Raw genomic sequence first — 13,303 nt, forward strand, 5'->3', positions numbered from 1 at the left:
ATATTGATTGAATGAACAACCTTCCATCTAGGCAAACACTCATTTTTTTATTTAGTACTTTTCATTTATGTTTTTCAACTGGTAATAAATCTATTTAACTACATTTTCATTCAGCCCACATATCCATTATATCTATAATTATACCACAGAGACCTTTTCAAATAGCTTACTGACATAAAAATATGTCTACAGCATTTTCCTGATTTACCAGAGAAGTGATAGTGAGATTACAACTAACTTTGTGTGTATTGGCAAATGCAAAGGATAAAAATGGGCTTTGGGACCAGACATTTTTATTAATGAGGCCAAATGCTTTGCAAGAAAGAAGTAAAAGAAATCATAGGCAGCGTCATGGAAGATCTTTCAGATATTGAATTGACTTTGCAAAAAAACCAATTTAGTTGAGGCCAAAGCAGAGTGTAACATGTGGGTAACATCAATAGCAAATACAAATGGAGAATGAAAATGTGGTTTGTCAACATTAAGTGTACATAATAGGTAATTTAGTGACAAATCAGCAAGTTAACAGCTGAATACAAAAGGTGAAGCAGAATGACAAAAAGGACTGCAACATCGGCAGTCACATCGGTGAGCTCACTCTGCCTTTATAGACACACCTGGACCGAACAAGAGACCTCACTCAACTTGAAGGGTGGCACTCAGAGAACATTCATAGAAGAATATACTGTGACGGAAAACAAAGGTTTAAATAAATTGGTACCATTTTGCCTAGAGATAAGAAGACACGGATGATTTAGTGACATGCCTCAGAGACTGTTTGCAAAGAATAATGGTGTCTACTGCATTTCATTTTAGGAAAAAAAAATAAGATGCGATTTTAAAGAGAAGCAGAGAGAATGGAAGGCAGCGACACAGGAAGGTTATCTGACAGTGGAGGGTTATTACGCATCAGCATGAGGTGTTTGTTGGGAAGCCTTTCCCAATGTCCTCAAGAGCCTTCCATCCATACCTTACTACCATAGAAATTCATGTAGAAACAGCGATCAGGCGTGGGTAAAGGAAGTCAATGGCACACTGCCTTGAACAAGTGCCACCAGAAGCAACAAACTTTTTTTCTTTTTTTTTTACTTTCTCCCCTATTTTACAGTATTAAAACCCATTTGCTAATTATTTATTTTGCCCTTAGGAAGGCCCAGCGGAGTGGAAAACTTTGAGAGACAAAAAGGATAATTAGAAAGGCCTCTGCCATCGCAAAGCTTAAAATATGTTTGAGAAAAAAAAGACTTAAACCCATGAATAAATTTACAGTCAGTATGAGACGATACACAGTGTGTGGCTCAAACACAAAATGTTGTAAGACCTCAGGGAAAACAAAATCAATACCTACCCTGAAGTAAATTCATCCTGTTTACAAAGAGACTCTTACCCTACATCATTCCAGGAAGACAACAGAATATCCAGATAAAACTGATTGCGGAGTTTCTAAAATATGAATCTGACAATTGGATCACTTCTCTTATGAATTTACACAAAGTAGATAAAGACAGCAAATAGTATGGCCTTCAAAGATGCCATATGTTTGCACTTTATTTTTTATTTTCATAAAAGAAATGACAGAATTCCTGAACTGCATGTTCCATTTAGAAAAAAAAGCATGTAGTTGTTCTCCTTTCCCTTACAGGAAAATCAATATGTGTAATTACATAGAGGAAGAAAAGGCTGGGTCATCTGAATTACCAATGTCACTGCTCTTATGAATGACAGAGTGCAGAATCTAGAATTTATTTAACATGTGATTATTTTGCTATCACGGACAATGTTAATTCCCAAGAGAACAGATGGTACAATCATATTTTAAATTATTCAATGAAGTGTGCTTTTTAAACCACAAATGTATATTAGCAGTGTGGCTACATTTGGCATTTAACCCTTGCTTATGTTTTTGCCCTCATCTATCTAAAAGATAACCCTAGTCAACTAAGAAGTATCTCTTTCTCTTTACCTTTTGGACACTAACATGACAGAAAATAGGTAATGGGAGAAAAATCACAGAATTTAACCTGGAAATGTGAAAAAAAAAACACACCAAAACCCCAACACAGAGAGAAAAGGAGGAAGTGTGAGAGAGGGGGAGAGGGAAAGGGAGAAAAAGATGGAGAGGGGAAGAGAGAAAGAGAGAGAAAGGGAGAGAAGCGGAGAAGAAAATACACAACTTTTCTTGAATGATATGGTACAGGAGAGTAACAATGAAGAAGCAATTTCTTTTTATTAAATTGCTAGGAACTAAACCAGTTGAGATCAAGTAAGAAAAAATACTTAATCCCATCCTCTAGTATCTTTCTTTTATGGAAACCTCTTTATATGGAACATACACTAATTTTAGCAAATGACCTGAATCATTCTTAAAGGTTCAAAATAGCCAGGGTCCTTTGTCTTTTTGTTTTGGGCTATTTATTTTAGAGCATGATGAGAAAAATAGGAGAATCTTTCTAGGGTTTTTCTACAGAAAGAAGAAGCAAATCCAGAGCTTGACTACAGACCGTTGGCCTTGCTCATAGCTGCAGACAAATTGGTGTATAATATTTATATTTAAACATAAAAGAAAGAAAAGAAAATTCTATAGCACAAAAAGAGTGTAGGGATGAATGGGTGAGCTCATTGTCTTTGGACCACGCGGCTAGCAGGCCCAAGTTTGGCCAACATACTGTCACTGTTTCTCTTTTGAACCAACATTTAGAACACACAGGAGATTCACATAAGAGTTGAGAATTGAACTTCTTTTGAAATTTTACAAGACTAACACATGAAGTCACCCATATTTACTACTTGGTGAACTGAACTAGAGCAGAGTATCAGGATCTCCTTTAGATGGGGCAGACATTCTTCAGTTAGATCCAATCCCCACGCAAGTACCTAAATTGGATAAATTTTCTCCTGGCTTTTACAAGCATTTGACTTAAAGTGAAACTTTGAGTTGGGAAAGACATAAGTCTGCTATCACCTGGTCAAATTCTAACCAACTCAGCTAGTGTAAGTCCTGGCCTTCCTACAAGTTACTGACCGTTTCCAGGAACTCTTTTCAACTCTTTGCAAAGCTTTAAGGAAGCTCTAGAATTAGCCCATTTGTATGTATCAGCAACTCTCTACTATATCATGGAAAAAAGTTTTAATTACCAATACAGACCTTTATTTAAACCAAGATCAATAAACACAGTCAATATATGTGAAGGAAGAATCATTCAATAGCACATTTTTCATGCACTCGAAAAAACATATTGAGTCAATGTCAGGAAATCCTTCCCCAATGGGACTGACATATATCGTTGGTCTGGTTTATGGTGACATGTCTGAAGTTTCTGACAATTCTGTTGCCAACATTTGTATTCCATTCAATTGATCCCATGCAGACTAAGCGGCCTGAATACATAGATCCTGCTGCAATTTGTTTGTAATTGTAGACAGTCAATTATTTAAGGAGAATTTATGAAGACTGTCTGCATAACCTTGATAACAACAAATGATTTAGACAAAATTATATGAGGTTATGCAGACAAAATAACACACTGAACAAATTGTAACCTTTCAAATACTTTCAGACAACATGTAACCATAGCCTAAGTTCAGTTTTAATCCTTCAAATATATTGGCAGAAAATTTCTTAGTTTGGGAATTACATGTTAATATTGCTCATACATGTGTGTATGTTTATTTACATATTGTGCAAAGGACAAATAAATCACTTCAGAAAAATATATCTCTTTCTGCTTCATTAGATATAATTTATTTTTAATTGCTAGAAATAATAACAGAAAGCATGATACATAGCACACAATGTATATTTTATAGTAGTTTTTTTGTCATTGACTATCTCACATGGTCATAGATAGCTGAGTATTGACTACATATAAAATAAGTCCCATTGATTCAAAGATAGAATCCCCAATAACTAAATAATTTATCTAGTATTATTTTCTAGATAGGGTTTCTGATATAAATGAAGCATTGGAAACATTTATAGAAGACATTGTATATAATCTATCACTTTATTTCTATCCATTTTTTAACAATTACTAAGTAAATTGCCTACAAAATAATGAGAGTGATTTTTTAAACACATACACCATATGCAAATTCAAAGTGTTTGTTAAATGACTAATTTCAATGGATAAATAGAACTTGCTTGCTGAATGAATAAACGAATGTCCACTATTAGGGCTGAAGACATCTTCGGCATAACCCATTGGGAAAAGTCATTATAGGCCATTTCCAGTGTGCATAAGAAAACAGTTCCTTGATTTTTATAATCACTTCCCATTTGACCCCAACAGCATTTGCTAACTAGATCATCCACTTCATCAGACTTAATGCCAAAGGACTTCTGGCAGCTTCATACAATCAGATCCACCTTCAGCAGATGGTGATTTGTCATCAATGAATTAAGAAAAAAAAATCACTCCCTGAGTAGCACAGGCTCTGAAAGGAAGTTCAGAAGGGGAACCCCTGGAGCTTGTGAACAGTGGCAACATCCCTAGAAGAAGGTAGCTCTGTGCAGGCATCACTTAAAAAGGTCCAATCTCATTCAACAGTGTATGTGTTCTAGTGGGTTGTAGTCAATCCAGAAGCCAATGCTGTATATATACTTTTTGTTGTGGCAGATTTTAATTAATGAGTAAGCCGTCAATAAAATGACACATCAGAAACAGTGTAGAACAGTTATTGCTTTAAACATTCCTTTAGTGACTTTGCATCATCTGTGGAATCTAAGGAGGGTGAGGCTCGTCAGACTGGGCATTACATCAGCTTATTATCCCAGTTCTCCAGTGTGCTCTGGGATAGTTCAAACTGGCTGTGACCAAGCTTGAGGCTACATGGACTCTTGGGTTCAGGATGAAAAATTCAAGAATTTCACCTTAATTAAACAAGACTACAACTGAATCCATCAACTTCTCTTTCTTGGGATTTGCCTCCCCATACTTTTCCATCTAGCAAATGCCCAGCCATTCTTCAAGAGTCCGCTCTGATTCCTATTCCTTCCACAAGATTGCTTGTTAAAATAGAGTGAGGTGTGAAGGTGGAGAAGGCAAAGCAACCACTCTCTCATTTATCCATTAAATCACTGACAGTCAATAAATTGCTTATTAGAATCCCTGTTATGTACCACCCACACACTAGGGACTCATGGATGGATATTACATTGTTCCTGCTCTCAAAAGACCCCCAGTCCAGGAAAGAAGAGAAAGAAGTAAACGAAGCCCAGCAGAATATGTTAAGTGCGACAATATAGATGTAAGCATTTGTAACTATAGCTAAGAAGAAAATGAGTAGTAATTTGTCGGGATGAGGGAGTAACATTAGGGATAGTGTTGGGCAGTGCATAGAATATATGTCAAAAACTTTAAGTAGTTTTTATAATGGACTTGGAAACGTGATAGATCGTGTTAATGTCAAAATATTTCATGGCTTTCTGAGCCCATTTCTGTGCAAGGATTATACTTCCTCTCCCACGATGCCAAGCTTGGCTGTGCGGCTTAGTTTGGCCAATGGGATGCAGTAGAAGAGATCTGAGGCATTGCCGAGCTGAAGGTTTAAAAGCCATTGTGGGGCCTGCTATCTCCTCATTTCTTCTGCCTTCTCAGGGTGGGCTGTTCCCTAATGAAGAGGGTAAAGCACAAAGCAACACCCACCAGCTAATAATATATAGATAGCAATAGCAAGAAATAAAACCGTGGTAGTTCGTTGCCCTAGAATAACTAGTCTAAACTGATTGAAACAAAAAATAAGGTCTCCGTCATCTGGGCTTGATTGTGGGAAGATATTTTTATTTTCTGTATACAAAGCAGGCTGATAAAGGGAGTCTGAGCTGGTAAAAAAAATATATATGATATTTCGTAAAGTCAAATGGTACCTTCTCTAATTTTTTAATGTTGTTTTTGGTAATGAGCTCTGAAAAGGTCTCTGGCTGTCACTGGAAGTGAGAATCTCCATGCCATGCTTCCATACTCCCGCAGCCACATTGAAGCAGGGACCCTGTTTCCCTTCCCCCTGTGCTGGGCTTGGTTCTCCCAAGCGCCTCAGGCACCCTGCTAGCAAGTAGTGTTTGGGGAGTGCAGGTTGAGTTGGGAATGAAGTTCCTTCCATTTTCAACACACCCAGGTATTGCCAGTATCGTTATAACATTAATCCATGAAAATTTACAACTGAAGTAATTGCAGCTACAATTCAAAAACCAGTCCTTACAGTGGTGACTCTCGATGTGTTTTTTGCCCCCAACAAAGAGAGCAAACGGATGGATGTTGTAGTTTGGGAACAAAAACTTAAAAAGACAAAATTCAAAAGCCTTTCCCCAGGTGAGTCTGTTACAACCTTCTACCTCCCAGACTCATGTCGTCTCATGACACTAATTCCAACTTAGGAGGTTGAGATGCCCTGCTTAACGGGAGATGCAAAATATTACTGATCACACAACAATGTGCCGAAAAATACAAATCCTAATACCATCTGCAGTCACATGCTCAAGTGCGACCGGCCTTGCTACAGAGGGTTCCCCTTTGCCCAGCTCCTACCTCGTCTGCCTGAGCTACCCTGCTTTAGACCTGATTCTAGGTTTGCTCATGTTTTCCTGTGAAATTATTAACAGTCCCCTTTTAACTCCTGGACAGTGAATTATCTGGCCACTCCAAAACAAGCTCACTATCAAGAAATGTTGAGGCCCAGGAAAGTCGGTGCCAAAAATTACCTACAGCACACTCTCTCATACACGGCACATGTGGTTTTCCTCCCATGTCTACCACTTCTAAAATGAAAAAAAAACCAAAAACCAAAAAACACCCTTTAAACAATCCAACCCAACAAAATCTTGAACTCACTGTACAAAACTATTCCTTATTAACTTGGGATACTTTATATTAATTATTCATATGGATCTATTTTATCTTACCTCCCTTTTCTTATCTATCACAAACAAATTCCTTGCAAGGACAGAGATGACATGTATCAAATTATTGGGGTTGGGGATTCACAGCAACAAGTTTCTTTCCAGTAGATTAATAATGTCTATATTCTTAACTTGGTTAAATTGGACAGGTTTCCTCAGTCCCATGTCCCATATTGCGGATGGTGGCATGCATAAAAAACTGACAAGAGCCAGAAAGGCCACCTGCTTCATGAGCTTCCCCACTCTGAATTTTCACTAGGAAACAGAAAAGTCTATAGAACGACTTGATTTCCTTGAATCAATTCAACTTATGGCACTGTTTGCAGGACTATTTGCTTTTCAAAAGCAAAGATTTGGACTAGTATCTGACATTTCAGTTACCCAAGAACACACATATGTTCACCAAATGGTAGCTGGCTGATGGAATTTAGTTTCTATGCGGTGTTTGCCATTTGGCAGTTATTTTTCTTCTAGCTTTCTGGTTATATGTACCATACTGACATCAAGAGCAATGCAATTTCTGGTTTATTTTAAGATAAACTGCTAAGCCAAAAGCTCTAATCTGACTATGCAAATGATCTCCTGGTGCCAGCCGATTAGCATTTTTAAGGCAAAGAATTTGGAAGAGATGGTATGTTATGCATATTATACTTGTGTCAAAGCAATTTATGTATTACCTGTGGTTTCTTTGGCACCACAGTCTTTCTCTGCCCCCATAAACTGTATGTACAACTGAGGGATGTGCTATTTAATATATTTTTTTAAATATATCTTAACTTGTGGCAAGAAATAACTCAGTTTACCAGTCTTTCAGTATTGGCGGGTAACAAAAGTAGCACAATAGGTCAGCATGTTTGCATGAGGGCACCATTTCCACCTAGGGTCGAAAGCGTGACTTTACGGACAGAGGGTTAGCAGCACAAGGAATAAGATGCAAGAAAGGCAAGGCTGCAAATATAGCTTACCTGGAGCCCAAGCACCTTCCATACATTTTTAAATTCTAACAACTATTAATCAGCTCTCTTTCCCATTTTCTCTAAAGACTACAGCAAATGTTCTTTCTTTTTCTCAGACACTTGACTCCCTACTTCCCACACACAGCTGATGATTTTCCTCCTCCAAGAGAAAATAATAATTATTAAAATGGACCATTCTCCATAGCTAGCTGAATTCGTTTTTACCCACACTGATGATTTCCATTTTTCCTCCTTTTTCCACCTCAGGCAAACCCTTCCACCTCTCTTATGAATCTCAATCCCTCTTACATTCCAAGAAACCCAGCTTCATCCATTATCCCATCAATGTTTTCTTCCTCTTTACCAAGTCCTTTCCATCAGAATGCAAATGGAATCAACATTTTGCCATCGTAAATACTCTCCTCAATTCCTACTTCTCTGTTGAGCTATCTTCAAACCTCCTCATTCTGAGGCAAATTTCTCGAAATAATTTGTGTTATATCCATTATCTTGACACTCTCTTCAAATTTATATTTAACCCACATTGATCTGGTTTCTGCTTTTACCACTATGGAAATTTCTGTCACCTGTTCACTAAATTACCTTCATTTCACTAAACCCAATGAACATTTCCCAAACTGTTGGCTGTTCCCTCCTTTTTGAGATACTCGCTTCTCTTGGCTTTCATACCACCAATTTTCTTGGTTTTCTTCCTTTCTGTTCAAGTCTCTGTTTCTTTTTCAGCCTGTTCCTCACTTTCCTCTTCAAATGCTGGCATTTCTTAGGGCCGAGACAGGGCTCTTTTGTTCCCCTAATCTTGCATAGCCTTCGGTTGATCTTATCGACTCAAATAATCTTCAATAACCTCCCAATAAATTTCTCTAGCTCAGATCTGCTTCCTGAACTTCAGACACATGGATCCTACCTGGCTCCTGGACAGCTCCATCTGGAAATGTTCCACACATACAGCAAGCTCAACCACGGAATACTTCCTTTTTAGGTATTCTCTCATGCTGTAAAGAGCATCCCATTTATTTATATACTTGCTGTATCTTGAATCCTGGGAACAATCCTAACTTCTTTCTCAATCTTGCCTCCTAGAGCCTATCAATTACCTAGACACACAGACTCGGCCTCTTGTCTCTATTCCTCAAATTCATTCACTTTCCTTCCTTGCCATGTCATCCTTCTGCTCCAGGCCCCATCACCATCTGCAACAGTCCTGCATGGTCTTATGCTTCTTTTTCCAAACAATTCTATACGGTAGTCACTGATTTTAGAAACTACAAATGCCCGATACAAGCAAACAAAACAAAACAAAAGAAACTAGACCATCTTCTTATACCACCTACAAGAATAAACTTAAAATGGATTAAAGACTTAAATGTTAAATTCTGAACCATAAAAAGCCTGGAAAAAAACATAGTAAAATCTCTGATATTTCTCTTACCAATATTTTTTCCTGATATTTCTCCTTGGACAAGGGAAATGAAGGAAAAAATAAACAAATGGGACATCAAACTAAAAAAGTTTTTACAAAGAAAACCAGGTTTAAAACGAAAAGACTACCTACTGAATCGAAGATGATATTTGCCAATGAAACATTCCAATAAGGGGTTAATACCCATCATTTAAAGAATTCATACAATTCAACACCAACCCCCCAAAAAAATCCAGTTAAGAAATGGTCAAAGACCTGAATAGACATTTCCCCAAAGAGGACACACAGATGGCCAATAGACACACGAAAAGATGCTCAACTTCACTAATTATCAGAGAAATACAAATTAAAATCACAAGGAGATATCACTTTGTACCTGAAAAGAATGGCTATCATCAATAAACCAGCAAACAACAACTGTTGGAAAGGATACAGATAAAAGGGCACCCTCATGCACTGTTGGTGGAACTACAGAATGGTACAGCTGCTATATAACTATGGAGGTCCTCAAAAATTTAAAAATGGCACTGACTTATGACCCAGAGATTTGACTTTTGAGTATATATATGAAGAAACCTAAAATACTAATTCAAAAGGATACATGCACCCCTATGTTCATTGCAGCATAACTTATAATAGCCAAGATATGGGAGCAACCCAAGTGCCCATCAACATATGAGTGGATAAAAAAGCGGTGGTACAGATATACAATGGAATATTACTCAGACATAAAAAAGAATGAAATCTTAACCATTTGCAACAGTATGGGTAGACCTAGAGGATATTATGCTCAGTGAAATAAGTCAGACAGAGACAAATACCATATGATTTCACTTATGGAATCTAAAGTGCAAAATAAAGGAACAAACAAAATGGAAACAGACTCATAGATACAGAGAATAGAATGATGGTTGCCAGACGGGTGGGGGTTTAGGGGCTGGGTAAAAAAGGTGAAGGTATTAAGAACTCCAAAGTGGTAGTCGTAAAATAGTCCTGGGGATACAAAGTACAGCATAGAGAACACAGTTAAGAATATTGTAATAACCAAGTACAGTGCCAGGTGGGTACTTGAAATACTGGGGGGACCGCTTTATAAAGTATATGGTTGTCTAACCACTATGCTATATACCTGAAACTAATATAAAATAACAGTGAATGTAAACTGTAATTGAAAAATCAAATTAAGAAAACACAAATATGCCCATATGATTCCATTCCAATGTCTTTCAATGGTTTGCATTCAAAACCCTTTAAGCTTGAAAGGCTTCTAATACTCTTTCCCTTCCTTCCTCTCTTATATTTCATACTCCAGTTGTCCATATGTTTTTAATACCTCAAATATGCCTCATTCTCTTTCCTCCCATTGCATGATTTTTGATATTTTTCCTTTTCTCCATTGATAGATTCCTGTTCATCGTTGAGATTTTGACTATACTTTCTCAGGTAAACCTTTATTGACTGCTTCTAATGTAGGGCCTCCCTCTATTGTCTTTAACAAGGTTTTATCAAAAGTCAACCAACTAAGAAAAATGTTCTACATATTTCAAAAGCAGTGAATTTAATAGATACCATTCATTACACAGGTGATGAAAGAGGTGAAATGCCCAATATGGTTTGTGAGACAATCCAGAGGTGAGGAACAATAGGAAGCCACTACCGCCTCTGGTCGGGAGGAGCAAAAGAACCGATGCTTCCTGGGCTTGAGGTCACCAGGCTGAGGCTGGAGCCCTGGAGGAGACTCAGCCACTACCCATTATGCTGCCTCAGGCAGAGAAAGGGAAACACTCTTGGCTTTTCTTTCTCTATCCAAATGCTCACCAGTGCCTTCCACAAGCCAAATCTACCTAACAACCTGCGGACACGGAAGCCTGGGGACCATATCCTTGGGGGTGGCTTTTTACAACAAAAGGTAAAGCAGGGAAAGAATAAGAAATAGGTCTGTGAATAAGCGAGCCAAAGCCTAGAAAAAAATATTCATCACATTCAGTATCATTACTTACTGAAATGTTTCTTCTGCTACAAACTACAAGGTCCGTGAGAGCAAGGACTATGGTTTATCTGGTTTAGCCTTCTTTCCCTTTTTTTCTTGCAAAGTAATTGATACTCAAAAAACATTCAGTAAAAACTGGCTGAATGAATAAATAAATGCAATACCACTGTTCACTTTTTCAGGTGGGGAGAATGATGCCAAATGGGGCAAAGTAGGTGCCTGGGGTCCCACAGCTACCAAGAAGTGAACCTTTGATTTGAGTTTGGTCTATATGAGTATATACTCTTGTTACTATACCATATTGACTTTGCAAGCTTCTTTTGTATTAATATTATTTTGCTTTCTGTTACAGGTTCTCATAAAACACTGCTTAAAAGAACATTCAGCTATTCATTGGTGGTTGTGATTCATACCACTGATATTGCTACTTTTATTCTTTTACTCATTCATTTATCCACTCAAAAACATATATTGAGTATCTAGTAAGTTTGATTAAACTGGAAACTGGAAAACACTATTAAATGTGTGCATCATTGTTTTACCAGAGCTTGAGGCAATGCTTTGCACTAAAAAGCCTTCATATGCATATTTGGTGAAAGGGTTATTGCATAAGTAAACAACAACAGCTGCTTAAGATGAAGAAAGACAGCTCTTGACCTTAAGGAACCCATGACAAAACTTCACTGGAAAGGGTCTGAGAGTTAGTCAGCAGACACAGAAGGATATTGAGTTTCAGAATGTATCACTGAAAAAATGTAGGCACTACTTGACTCTTTCCTGAACTCAAACTCTGCTTTGTAATTTCTCCGGGGCTCTAACTGTGGTTGGATTCCCTACCTGTTCGATGTTTCCTAAGCTTCTTTTCATGGTTAAAAAATATATATTTTGGAAAATAATCATGTCATTGATGAACAACATTAAATCATTACCAAAGTCTAACTATGTTAGTTTGGCATTGAGAGACAGATCGGTTAACTCTGAACACAAAGAAAAATAAATCTATTTGGTAAAGACGAAGACGAGATTTAAAGAATATTCTTTTTTGGTGTTCCTATGACCTCTAAAACAAATGGGTTGACATTTTCACTCTCTTAATTTTATTTCTTTTATTGTGTAGATATAGTCTTAGATTCAAAAATAATAATCATTTAATTAAATATAATTTCATAAAAATTAAAAATAGATTTATAACTATAGCGTCTGGTGACTGAACCTAAGGCATCTCATTTCCTGGTTGAGAAAATAAGACTGAAAGAATCCCATAGAACTGAAGAATAGGAATTATTAGCTTTAAAAAAATGGAATAGCAGTCAAATAGAGACAGTTAACTGAACCACAGAAAAGAAAAATAGTCAAATGGATTCCCTATTAATCAATAAGTATTTTTGGACATGGTAAATCCTTACTCTCTCCCATGCTGAAATAAAGTGACATGCATAAAAGGAATGCAGAAGGCTTAACTGACATAGTTTTGTCTGTTTCAATACTGTAGGTCTGCAATGAAATCTGATTTCTTTCCCTTACTTGAAACCTCTCACTGGATCGCAGCGTCATACACCAATCATATGTTATTGGTACCATGAAAAAACAACTTCCATGAGAGGCAGAGCGGGGTAGATTAGAAAAATTAACTATTAAGTTTTTTGTTACAATAGTGTATATTTATCTTAATATAAATAATTCAATGGATGTTTTCTTTCATGATTAAATTTGTAATGAATAGTCAATGCTTAATTTGTCCTCTTAAAATAAAAACTATTCTCCAATGACCTTCTTAGCTGAACTCTCTCACTTTAGTATCACTGTTTTCAAAGCAAAAAGATTACTTACTTCATCTCTTAGTAATTTGAGGGGGAAATTATGTTAAAGTTTAAACAATGGTGTTTCAAAAGATCAAGTTAATTTATAAAAGTATTCATTTGGAGGGGTGGGGTATCTTTATAATAGGCAAAATATTCTTACACAGGTAAGATAGAGGTGAGCGCCTGATTTTTTTTTCTATCTTGATAGTTTCAACAGTA

The 13,303-nt window shown here is 36.9% G+C and overlaps 1 protein-coding gene across 3 annotated transcripts in view; it reads right to left on the minus strand.

Moving 5' to 3' along the window:
• Positions 1-13,303, minus strand: part of PDE4D (phosphodiesterase 4D) — a 670,126-nt gene that overhangs the window by 389,418 nt on the left and 267,405 nt on the right. The window lies entirely within an intron of this gene.

This window comes from Pteronotus mesoamericanus, unplaced genomic scaffold (assembly GCF_021234165.1).
Source record: "Pteronotus mesoamericanus isolate MK-2021 breed Mesoamerican mustached bat unplaced genomic scaffold, CSHL_Meso_final contig_50, whole genome shotgun sequence".
Lineage (NCBI taxonomy): Eukaryota > Metazoa > Chordata > Mammalia > Chiroptera > Mormoopidae > Pteronotus > Pteronotus mesoamericanus.